Source organism: Equus quagga, chromosome 17 (genome assembly GCF_021613505.1).
Source record: "Equus quagga isolate Etosha38 chromosome 17, UCLA_HA_Equagga_1.0, whole genome shotgun sequence".
NCBI classification, from domain to species: domain Eukaryota; kingdom Metazoa; phylum Chordata; class Mammalia; order Perissodactyla; family Equidae; genus Equus; species Equus quagga.
Window position 1 is genome coordinate 27,589,471 of NC_060283.1, and position 11,453 is coordinate 27,600,923.

General features: G+C 43.2%; 1 protein-coding gene across 15 annotated transcripts in view; it reads right to left on the reverse strand.

The window, feature by feature from the left end:
- CELF1 (CUGBP Elav-like family member 1) overlaps window positions 1-5,975 on the reverse strand; it is a 67,666-nt gene extending 61,691 nt beyond the window's left edge. For 9 of the 15 annotated variants that reach the window (XM_046642902.1, XM_046642900.1, XM_046642897.1 and 6 more), the window contains exon 1: window positions 5,826-5,947. The gene's annotated coding sequence lies outside the window, so the exon portion shown is untranslated. Of the gene's footprint in view, window positions 1-3,729; window positions 3,805-5,825 lie in introns of all 15 variants that reach the window. The other 6 variants (XM_046642894.1, XM_046642892.1, XM_046642893.1 and 3 more) reach the window with 4 other exon arrangements.
- Between the last annotated feature and the right edge of the window lie 5,478 nt (window positions 5,976-11,453).

The window sequence follows — 11,453 nt, forward strand, 5'->3', positions numbered from 1 at the left end:
CAGGCTATGCTTATAAACGCCATTCAAGTCAGATCCTTCTTTCAAATCACAAGTTTCCATTTTAAGGACTCAAAAACCAAGGAATTAACTGTCAACTGTAGGAAGACTAATTCTCCAGGTTTTGCTAAAAATTTCTCGTTTGTATTTTACTTGCCCTTTGACCATTTCATCATGCCACAGTACCTCTAAGGAAGGAGTGCGCAGGTAAATACACAATTATATTAATAGCAATCAACTCTGACATTTGTTAGAAATTCCACTCAAAAAGGCTACATAGAAAGTCAATTTCTGGTTCAAACTATATTTCTGAAATACTTCAACTTCCATGATACATTCTATTTCTATTACCAAAAATAATCAAAAATCAAGGAATAGTTCTGAACAAAAGAATGGTTCATGTTTTTTGGAAAAAAAGGTATATATCTCTCCTCCCTGACACTAACATAAAGTCCCATGTGTTAAGGACTGTGAGGGCTGTAATACCTCTTTGGGACAACAGGGTTGGCTGAATAAAACTTCCAGTTCATCCCATGCCCCAAGGATTAATACCAAATGCCCTTTATTACTAGAGAGAAGGAAAATGGAGTGGGAGACTATGTCCAAAAAGGAAGAAGAGGAAAACGAGACAATCAAGCAGATCAAAACCAGTTATGAACCTCCAAAAAAGGGAGCAGCAGCTCCTCTTAAGAAGAAAGCCTTTCATGCATGAGAATAATCTGAATAGCTTTGTTCATACTGAAACAAACTGGGAGGCCTATGATTACCTTCGAAATGCTCTTACCCTGAAAGTATCATTTATTCTAACCAGGCCATGAAATATCAGGTTTATAAACTTCTCTCTACACAATATGGAATACCTGGAGATCAGTCTACCTTCTCTAACAAAAACCACTCATATATTATAGTTAGTTATAAAGCAAAGCGGAAATTTGCCTATTCTCATTCTCCTCATGTGACACTTTTTCCATATACAAACCATGTTTTGAAAATGCTGTACCTTCAAAGATTGGAAAATATAATCAGATTAGAAATTAGAAACGATGCTATTAACTGTTATTTGGATTACTGCTATACACTTTTATGCACACTGATATGTTGGAATTTTCAAGAGATTTGAGCATATCAGCGGACATACCTCTGTGATTGGCAATCCACATGAAAAGCATGAATTCTAATCAATTCAACATTCTTTGTGGAGTTCCAAGAAAGGGCAAGATATCAAGATGAAAAAGACATCCCTGGCCTCAAAAAAACAGAGGAATTCCGCCTCAAAAAGGAATGAAATCCTGATATATGCAACAACATGGAGGAATCTTGAAAACATCATGCTAAGTGAAAGAAGACAGACACAAAAGGGCAAATATTGCATGGTTCCAGTTATATCAACTATCTAGAATAAGCAAATTCACAGAGACAGAAAGTAGACTAGAGGTCATTAGTGGCTGAGAGGAGGGAGAATGGGGAGCTATTGCTTAATGGTTCGAGTTTCTGTTTCAGGTGAAGAAAACATTATGGAAATAAATAGTGGTGATGATTGCACAACACTGTGAATGTACTTAATAGTCAATGAATTATACTCTTAAAAATGGTTAAAATGACCTAAACCTAAAACTATAAAACGCCTAGAAGAAAACACAGGGCATAAGCTTCATGGCACTGGACTTGGCAGTGATTTCTTGGATAAGACACCAAAAGCACAAACAATGAAAGCAAAAACAGACAAACAGGACTACATCAAACTTGAAAACTTCTGTGTTATCAAAGGACACAATCAACAGAGTGAAAAGGCAAGGGAGAAAGTATCTGCAAATCATATATCTGATAAAGGCTTAACATTGAGAATATATAAAGAACTATATAACTCAACAAAAAAGTCTAATAAACTGATTTAAAAAATGGGCAAAGGACTCGAATAGACATTTCTGCAAATATAATATACAAATGGCCAAGCATATGAAAAGAGGTTCAACATCATTAATCAGAGAAATGCACATCAAAATCACAATGAGATATCACCTCACACCCATTAGGATAGCTACTATTTAAATTGGAGGAAAAAAAATGAAAATAACGAATGTTGGTGAGGATGTGGAGACTGGAACTCTTGAGCACTATTGGTGGGTGTGTAAACTGGTATAACCACTACGGAAAACAGTATGGAGGTTTCTCAAAAAATTAAAACGAGAACTACCATATAATCCAGCAATCCCATTTCTGTGTATTACGGAAAAGAACTGAAAGAAGGTTCTCAAAGAGATATCTGCACACCCATGTTCATAGCAGCACTAATCACAACGGCCAAAAGGTAGAAACAACTCATGTCCGTCAACAGATGAACGGATAAACAAAACGTGGTAGACACACACAACAGAACATAACTCAGCCTTTAAAAACAGGAAATCCAGTCACATGCTACAACATGGATGAACCTTAAAGATATTATGGTAAGTGAAATAAGCCAGTCACAAAAAGCCAAATACTGTCTAACTCCACTTATATGAGGTATCTGAAAGTAGCCAAATTCACAGAAACAGAAGGCAGAATGGTGGTTACCAGAAGCTAGGATGGGGAGAAAAGGGGAGTTGTTTAATGTATAAAGTTTCAGATTTGCAAGATGAAAAAGTTCTGGAGATCTATTTCCCAATAATGGGAATGCACTTAATGCTACAGAACTGCATACCCCAAAAATAGTTAAGATGGTAAACTTTATGTTGTGTTTTCACCACGTTAAAAAAATGCAAATATAAAAAATTGGTTAAAATGGCAAATTTTGTAACATATATTTTACAATTTTTTAAATTAATAACGTAATACACCAAAAACCAATGAATAGTATAGCATGTGAATTAATCTCAATGAAGCTGTTAAAGAAAAAAAAAAGGCAGAGGAAACAGCTTAACAAAGCCTATCATTCACAGGTTTAAAGAAAACAGAGCAATTTGCTGGAAGTACCCAAAGCCTTGAGCAGAGAGGAGTCTAGGCTCCTACTTCCTCCAACTTCTTCACCCTGGCCTTCAGGTGACAGCTCTTCTCTTTCCCTTTCCAAGGCCCCACCACCTTCTAACCTCCCACTTCCTTATTACGTCCAGCCTCACAGGAAAATTAAGTTAAAGAAGCTGCAGTGGTAGTCACAGGAAGGAACATGGAATTCAGGACTCACGCTCTACATTTAGTAGCAGAGCCCAAACCTCTTTTAAAGAAAATACCACAGTAGACACACAATAAACATTAGATCTCTGCCCTTCCTTTCCTCCTCTTCTTGCAGCCCAGCATAAATTTAAAAGGGCAACTTCTCTGCTCCCGTGCTTGGATATCCACTAGCCTACTTCATATGTGCTGGAGCTATTAAAAATATGGCACCAGGGCCGGCCGGTAGCGCAGCACGTGTTCTGCTTCTCGGTGGCCCGGGGTTTGCCGGTTCGGACCCCAGGTGTGGACATGCCACTGCTTGGCAAAAGCCATGCTGTGGTAGGTGTCCTATATATAAAGTAGAGGAAGATGGGGATGGATGTCAGCTCAGGGCCAGTCTTCCTCAGCAAAAGAGGAAGATTGGCAATAGTTAACTCAGGGCTAATCTTCCTCAAAAAAAAATAAAAGATACGGCACCATTTAAAACGTGGTCTTTAAACTGTGCCTACTATATATCATTAAATCTTAAAAACATAACAAAATAATAAACATTTCTGTAGCATATAAAAAGGATGATAAAGATCAAAGATTAACAATCACCTCTGAGTGGTGGGACTGAGGGTGAGTTTCCTCCTTTCTGGTTTATCTGTATTTTTTATAATGAATCTGTAACTTCTGTAACAAGAAAAATAAGTGGAAATCTTTAGGAAAATAAACATCCTTCTGGCTCCAGATTTCACTGTCTGCCTCCTCTACCACCAGCATTGTCACAAGTTACTACACTGAAGCTGAATTAGCACCATGTAAGACAGACACTACTCCCTCCATTTCGCAGGTGAGAACGAACTGAGGCTCAGAACGGTTGAGTGACTCAGCCACGGTAGTATACCTAGTAACCGTAACCGACAGAGCAAGGATTACAATCCAGGCCTTTGAACTTCAAGCCTAGGGCTCTTTCCATTTCCTCACCCCTTAAAGGGCACTTTGCAATAGAATTCATAGAATTGTTAAAAAAAAAAAAAAAAAAAGCCTGTTTTGAGACTGCTTTAGGAGCACTTGGTATGTACCCTTGGGCAAGTAAGTCACTTAACCTCTGGGGGCCCTCAGTTTTCCTCACCAGAAAAGGGGCTGGAAAAGATAAGTCTATCTCCAACAGCGCCACCTGCTAATGGGTTTTAAGTCTAGATACTGTCGTAGGAGCAGAAAGCCCCATGGGCAAGAATGAATGGTTGGAGAGAAGTTGAGACCGATGCTCTGGGCCGAGCGCCATTCTTAATGGAAACAGGTGGTGGACAGTGGAGAGGAAAGAACCACTGGGGGAACCATAAACCCTGGTTAAAGCAACAGCTGAAAGCTCCAGCTTTGCTTTACCAACAGCAATGCTTCAGTCCTGGCTAACTCAGGAGCAGAAACCACACACCGTAAGTAAAGCCAGGAGAACATAAAACCCGGCATGGGCGGGGGGGGGGGGAGCTCTAGCAAGACTTGATGCACGCCGTGGTAACGCCACGATCTTCCAAGGGGGACACATTAATGTTAAAACAGAAAGAACCCTGGGTGATTCTAAGTGGAGACGCCTTCTCCCTCACAAAAGATTTAAGGAGAAACAAACTTGCATAGCACTCGGAGGGATGCCACACTGGTGGAAAAAGAGCCCACCCGACACTTGAGGAAAAGGGGAAAGAATGCAATGAAAGCCGCTCCCATCCAGAGAATCAAAGGCGGCGAAAAGACCTATAAAAGGTGAAGCTCCTATAAAGGATTCATCGGGTATCTGTAACCTCTTTACGCTGCAGACACTACGAAGCAGTCTCGCTACTTAAAACTGTTGGACAGCCTTTCTACTCCAGGGTAATAACAGCACAGGATTAACTCCGCTGATGAGAAAAAAGATTCCATTTTGCTTAAACAGGCTCCGACCTAAATCTCACCACCTTCCCCTCAACTATGGGGATGAGCCTAAACCAACGAGAAGCTCCTTGGAGCCTGTGCAATCATCTCAAAGAATTAAAACAACATCCTGTCCCAAGGACCACAACCGAGAAACCACCGGCTTTCAAGGCAAAGCCAGGTCCCCTGCGAAGAGAGCTCGTCAATGTGCTCTCGGGGCGAGTTTCCAGCCCAGCTACTAGGCCACGACTGGGTGAGCACCTGATGCGGGGGGAGGGCGAGCCAAGGCCAGAGCGGATCTGGGGCGAGGGACGGGGGGCTCTCGAGGCTCCCGCGGGGAAGCGCTGCCCTCCAGAAGCGGGGGTCCTGGGCGCCCCCCAGGGTGGGCGCTGGAAACACGTGGGGCGACAGGAGCAGGGAAGGGGTGTCCGGGGAGGGCAGGCTGGGTCTGGCACGGAGCTACCCCGGGGCAGGAAACGAAGCCCTCTGGGCCCGGAGACAGAAGGCAAAGGGCGCGGGCAGAGGAGGCAAGGCCACGAGGAGGGCGGGTCTCCCGGGGCGCGGGGGCACGCGCCGGGCGAGCGCGGCGGGACCCGGAGAGCGGGGGACCCCGACACGAGGGAGGAGGTCGCGGAGCTGCCCCGGGGGCGCGGGGAATGGGGAGCGGCCGCGCCCGGAGGGCCCTGTGACCCGCGGCCGCCCGGACCGGACCCGCCCCGCGGCGCCTCCCTCCTGCCTCCCTTCCCTCCCTCGCTCCCGCCCGCCCGTCCGCCCGCGGCCCGTTATCCCGCGGCCGCCGCACTCACCAGCGGCTGCACCTGAGCCCGCCGCTGCCTCAGCTGCTGCCTGCGCCTCCGCAGCCGCCGCCGCCGCCGCCTCGCTGCTGAGGCCGAGTCCCGGGGGAGCCTCCGCGTCCCACCGCCGCCGCCGCCGCTGCCGCCAGAGCAGAACACCCCAAAATGGCGGCACTTCCGGCACCTACCACCGGCGGGGAGGGCCGAGGAGGAGGGGGAGGCGGCGAGGGGGAACGTACCACCGCGGGGCCGCCCGCAGCGCCGAGTGGAGCGGAGCGCCGCGCAGGGGCGGGCGGAGCGCGCGGCGCTGCAGCGCCCCCTCGGGCTGGGGAGTGGAGAAGCAGCCGCGCCGAAGCCCCCGGGGCGGCGGGCGGAACCCTCAGCCCAGGGAGCGGCAGGGGCGCCTCTCTTTGTCTCGGCGCTCCACTGGAGGGAAGGGTGGGAAGAGCTCAGTCTGCAAATCTGAAGTTCTGGGCCCTGCGGAGCGCAGCCACGGGAGTTCTGAATGACCTCGTGCTCAAGGACCTCTGCTTGGCACGGAATATGCGCATAATAAAATATTTGAGGAATGAATGAAGGAGTGAATGCGATGGTGCTTGGCTAGCGCTGGGCACATGACACACCCTCCTTTCTGCCCCAGCAGACAAGCAACAGGATCTAGGCCTTCTTCCTTCTTTGCTGAAACGCCGAATGTGGGTGCATTGCCCGCTTTCAGAGTTAAGGGAGTGCTTTCTGGTAGGACGATGCGCTGTGTGAACGCACAACCTTGCAAAAATCCCTGCAATGCTTAGGGAGCTCATAAGGGTTAAGAACTGCTTGCCCAGCCCTGCTTCTCCCAGAAAAAAAAATTTTAAACAACCCAGGTTAGGTCCCTAAAGACCTCCTTCAGAGCGACTCAGGAATCTCAGCATCCAGGTGGAATGCAAACAGTATAGTAGTTTGTTTGTTTTTTAAATAGGCCAACGTCGTTTATTGGGCAGGTTCTACACTTTGTGGGACAGTGAAATGCAGACAGAGGAAAAAAACTTAGTTCTGGGAACTTTTGGCCCCAGCAACATGCAAATAACTCATGGGTTTGCAAATGATTTCTCTGTAACATCATCTGGCTTCCCAGAGCAAATAATTCTTATACCCACAAATACTGATTATACCCTCCCTTACCGCAGAAAAATAAGTGGACTCCCAAGCAGAAGCCTCAAGGGTTTTCCCATGTGTTGGAAGCACTTCTTTCCCCCTTGGGGGGAAAAAAAAACTAACCACAGTTTTTCTGGTCACATATAGATCAGAACAATTAACCCCTAAATTGTACACTATCATCTTCCCTAATTGTACTGCATAGTTTATCATTTTATATACATTTATAATGTTGATATATGATCCTGTTCTTGTTAATAGTTTCATGTGTAATTTACTGAAAACATCCTATTTTTATAGATCATTATAGCTTATAGAATGTTGTCACCTACATTACCACAATTAATTTTATATTTGTCTCTCAGCTGCCATAGGTTGTGGAAACTTTTTAAACAGAGAATCTGCTTCATTCTTTTGTATGCCATAGAAGCTTCCAGATACGTATGTGGCTGGCTTCCTCATCTCCTTCTGGTCTTTACTCAAATGTCACCTTCTCAGTTGGGCCTTTCCTGACCACTCTATTTAAAATTACACATACATACACTCATGCTTCCAATTCCCCTTTCCCGCTTTGTTTTTATCCAAAACACTTATCACCACCTAGCATAATGTATTTTGTACTTCATACTTTACTTATTTTATTTGTAGTCTTTCCCACCAGAAGGTAAACTCTATGAGGATAGAGATTTTGTCTGTTTTATATCCTCAGGGCCTAGAATAATGCCTAACCCATAGTAGGTCCTCAATAAATATTGTTTTTTTAATTTGACTTCCGTATATTGTGAAATGATTACCACAATAAGTTTAATTAACATCGTCTCATATAAATACAAAAAAAGAAAAAGAAAAAAGTGGTTTTTCTCCTTGTGATGAGAACTCTCAGGATCTTCTCTCTTAACAACTTGTAAATACACCACACAGCAGTCATCGTGCTGTACATTACATCCCTAGTACTTGTTTATCTTAGAACTGAAAGTCTGTGCCTTGTGACCCCCTTGATCCCATCCCCCCATCAATAAATATTGTTGAATTAATGAATAGGCATGTTAGGTGCCGAGAATGAGAAAAGAGAATGAATTGCTTAGCCTTCAGAAGCTTCCTTGAGCTAAATGCAAGCAGGGAACACCCCTGTCTGGTTATTCTCTTGTCTGTCCAGTGCTTTGCACAGTGTCTGGCTCAACAGATATTTCTTGAAGGACAACCAGAAACTTTTCCCTATTTTCTCTGCCCCTTGAATTAGGGCTCCCATGGGCAGAGAGGGGCTGCCACTCCTCGCAGGGTACTAGTATCCCTTGCTTCTAGTGACCAAGGAAGGCCGCAAGCCATTAGCCCCAACTGGAAGGAAGAGCAATTATATGAAGAACACGAATGGGCTCTTATGACTTCGAAGGGCCTCAAAGCATAGATAAAATACTAAACAGTAAAAGCCTGATGTAAGATGTAAACAAGTATGAGAAGCTTCCTGTTTCATTTTTTGCTTTCCAAATTATGAAGACTTATTTTTAAACAGAGCCAATGTTAACAAGAATGCAGGGAAACACAGCCTCTCCAAGTGCTGGTGGGAGTAAAATTCAGATAGTCTGTCTGGAGAATTTGAAATTTTACATACCTTTCTAGGAACTTATCTTAAGGAAATAATCATGGATAAGTGCAGAGATGTACTGATGTATATGGATCATACCAGTGTTGAAACAGCATAAAATTAGATACAAAAAGAGGTTGATGAAAAAAAGTATGGTAGAGCCGGCCCTGATGGCGTAGTGGTCAATGTCTGGCCATTTCACCAATTCCGTGGCCTGGGTTCGCTTCCTGGTTACAGAACCGGACCACGCATCTGTCTGTTGCCATGCTGTGGTGGTGGCTCACAGAGAATAACTAGAAGGACTTATAACCAGGATATACAACCACGCACTGGGGTTTTGGAGAGGAAAAAAAAGAGGAAGATTGGCAACGGATGTTAGCTCTTTCCCTAAAAAAAAAGTATGGTATAATGCCACAACTAGAAGGACCTGCAACTAGGATATGCAACTATGTACCAAGGGAATTTGGGGAGAGAAACCAGAAAGAAAAAAAAAAGATTGGCGACAGTTGTTAGCTCAGGTGCCAATCTTTAAAAAAAAAAAGTATGGTATACCTAGAACCTAGAATATTATATATAATTTTCAAATAATGATACAGAAAAATATTTAATTGTGGGAAAATGTTCATAATACATGCTTAGTGAATAAAGCAGGTAACAATTTAACAGGTACAATACGATCCCACCTTTGTTAGAGAGTGTGTTTCTTGAGAGAAAGAGAAACAAAACCAGAGAGAATATTTATTAAAATATTAATAGTGCTCTGCATCCTCACCACCACTTGGTATTATCAGTCCTTTTAATTTGAGTCATTCCGGTAGGAGTGTAGTGGTACTTTATTTTGGTTTAAATTTTTGTTTCCTTCATGGCTAATGATGTTGAGAAACTTTACATATTTAAGGCTTATTGACCCTTTGGATATTTTATGAATTACCTGCTCAAGCCTTTCTCTTTCTCTCTCTCTCTCTCTTTTTTTTTGCTTTGCAGGAGTTCTTTATATATTTTTGAATACAGGTTCCTTGTCAGATTATGTATATATCTTCTCCCAGTCTTTGGCTTGCCTTTACCCTCTTAGTAGTTTGATGAACAAACATTTTTAATTTTAATAAGGTCCTATTTATTGGTCCTTATTTTATGGTTGGTCATTTCTGAGTTCTATTTAGGAAATCTTTGTTTACCCAGGTCTTGAAAATTTTCTCCTTTATTGTTTTAATCTTTCACATTTAGATCTATGATCCATCTCTAATTTTTGTGTCTGGTATGAGAGGGGGTCAAATTTCTTTTCTTTTTCTTTCATGTGGATATCCACGCGATCCATCACATTTTAAAAGACCATCTTTTCTATACCAAGATTTGAAGTTGAGCCTTTTTTTTGAACTTGTTGGTAGGAATGAAAATTGATACACCCACTTAGGAAGACTTCATATGCACTAACGACAAACAACTAAATGGACTGATACCCTATGATGTGGCAATTCTGTTCCCAATAGAAATGAGTACTTATTTCCACCGAAAGAATGGTTTGTAGCACTTTTATTAATAGTAGCCTATGGGGCCGGCCCCATGGTGCAGCAGTTAAGTGCACACGTTCCGTTTCTCAGCGGCCTGGGGTTCACTGGTTCAGATCCCCGGTGCGGACATGGCACCGCTTGGCACACCATGCTGTGGTAGGCATCCCACATATAAAGTAGAGCAAGATGGGCATGGATGTTAGCTCAGGGCCAGTCTTCCTCAGCAAAAAGAGGAGGATTGGCAGCAGATGTTAGCTCAGGGCTAATCTTCCTCAAAAAAAAACAAAAATAATAATAGCCTAAACTGGAAATGGTAGATAAATTATGGAACATACTTATAATGGACTACTTGGATAGCAATGAAAAGGAACAAATTGCTACTACATGTAACAACATGGAAGAATAGCACAGACACAATATTGAGCAAAACAAGCTAGAAGAAAAACAGCATATATTGCATAAGCCTATTTAATTAAGTCTGAGAACAGGCAAAAATTGTAAGAAAAGTCAGAATCAAGGTTACTTTTGTGAGGGAGAAGGGATTGACTTTTGACCAGGGGGAGCACGAGGGAGCTTTTGGGAGTATTGGAATGTTTTCTGTCTTAGTCTGGGTGCTAGTCGCAGGAGTGTCTAGATATGTAAACTTTATCAAGCTGGACACTCAGAGTTTGTGCACTGTCTGTAGCCAGGAAGAATAACAGCAAACAACCCGTTAGACAAATGGGCAAAGGAAATGAACATGAAATTCATAGGAAGAATATGAATGCCCAATTAACTTAAGATGGTCAATCTCAGCTCACAAATACTTAAAGATATTCAAATTAAAACAAGGTGGTTTTATTTTTTGTTTTTTTTTTTTTACCGTCAGATTGGGAAATTAAATATTGAAGGTTGATAAAGTTGTGAGAAACAGGTACTCTCAATGAATACAGATATAGCCATATTGGAGGGAAATTTAATAATAGTCATTAAAGTGAAAAATATTCACATCTTGTGTATAAAATTCTAGGGGCTGGCCTGGTAGTGCAGTGGTTAAGTCTGCGTGCTCTGCTTTGGCGGCCTGGGGTTTGCCAGTTCAGATCCTGGACACAGACCTACACATTGCTCATCAAGCCATGCTGTGGCAGGCATCCCACACATAAAGTAAAGGAAGATGAGCACAGATGTTAGCTCAGGGCCAATCTTCCTAAGCGAAAAAAAAAAAAAAAGGAGAGGATTGGCAGCAGATGTTAGCTCAGGGCTAATCTTCCTCAAAAATAACTAACTAAATAAATAAATAACTTTTTAGGGGCTGCTCCCATGGTCGAGTGGTTAAGTTCACGTACTCTGCTTCGGCGGCACAGGGTTTTGCCAGTTCTAATCCTGGGCACGGACATGGCACCGCTCATCAAGCCATGCTGAGGTGGCATCCCACAT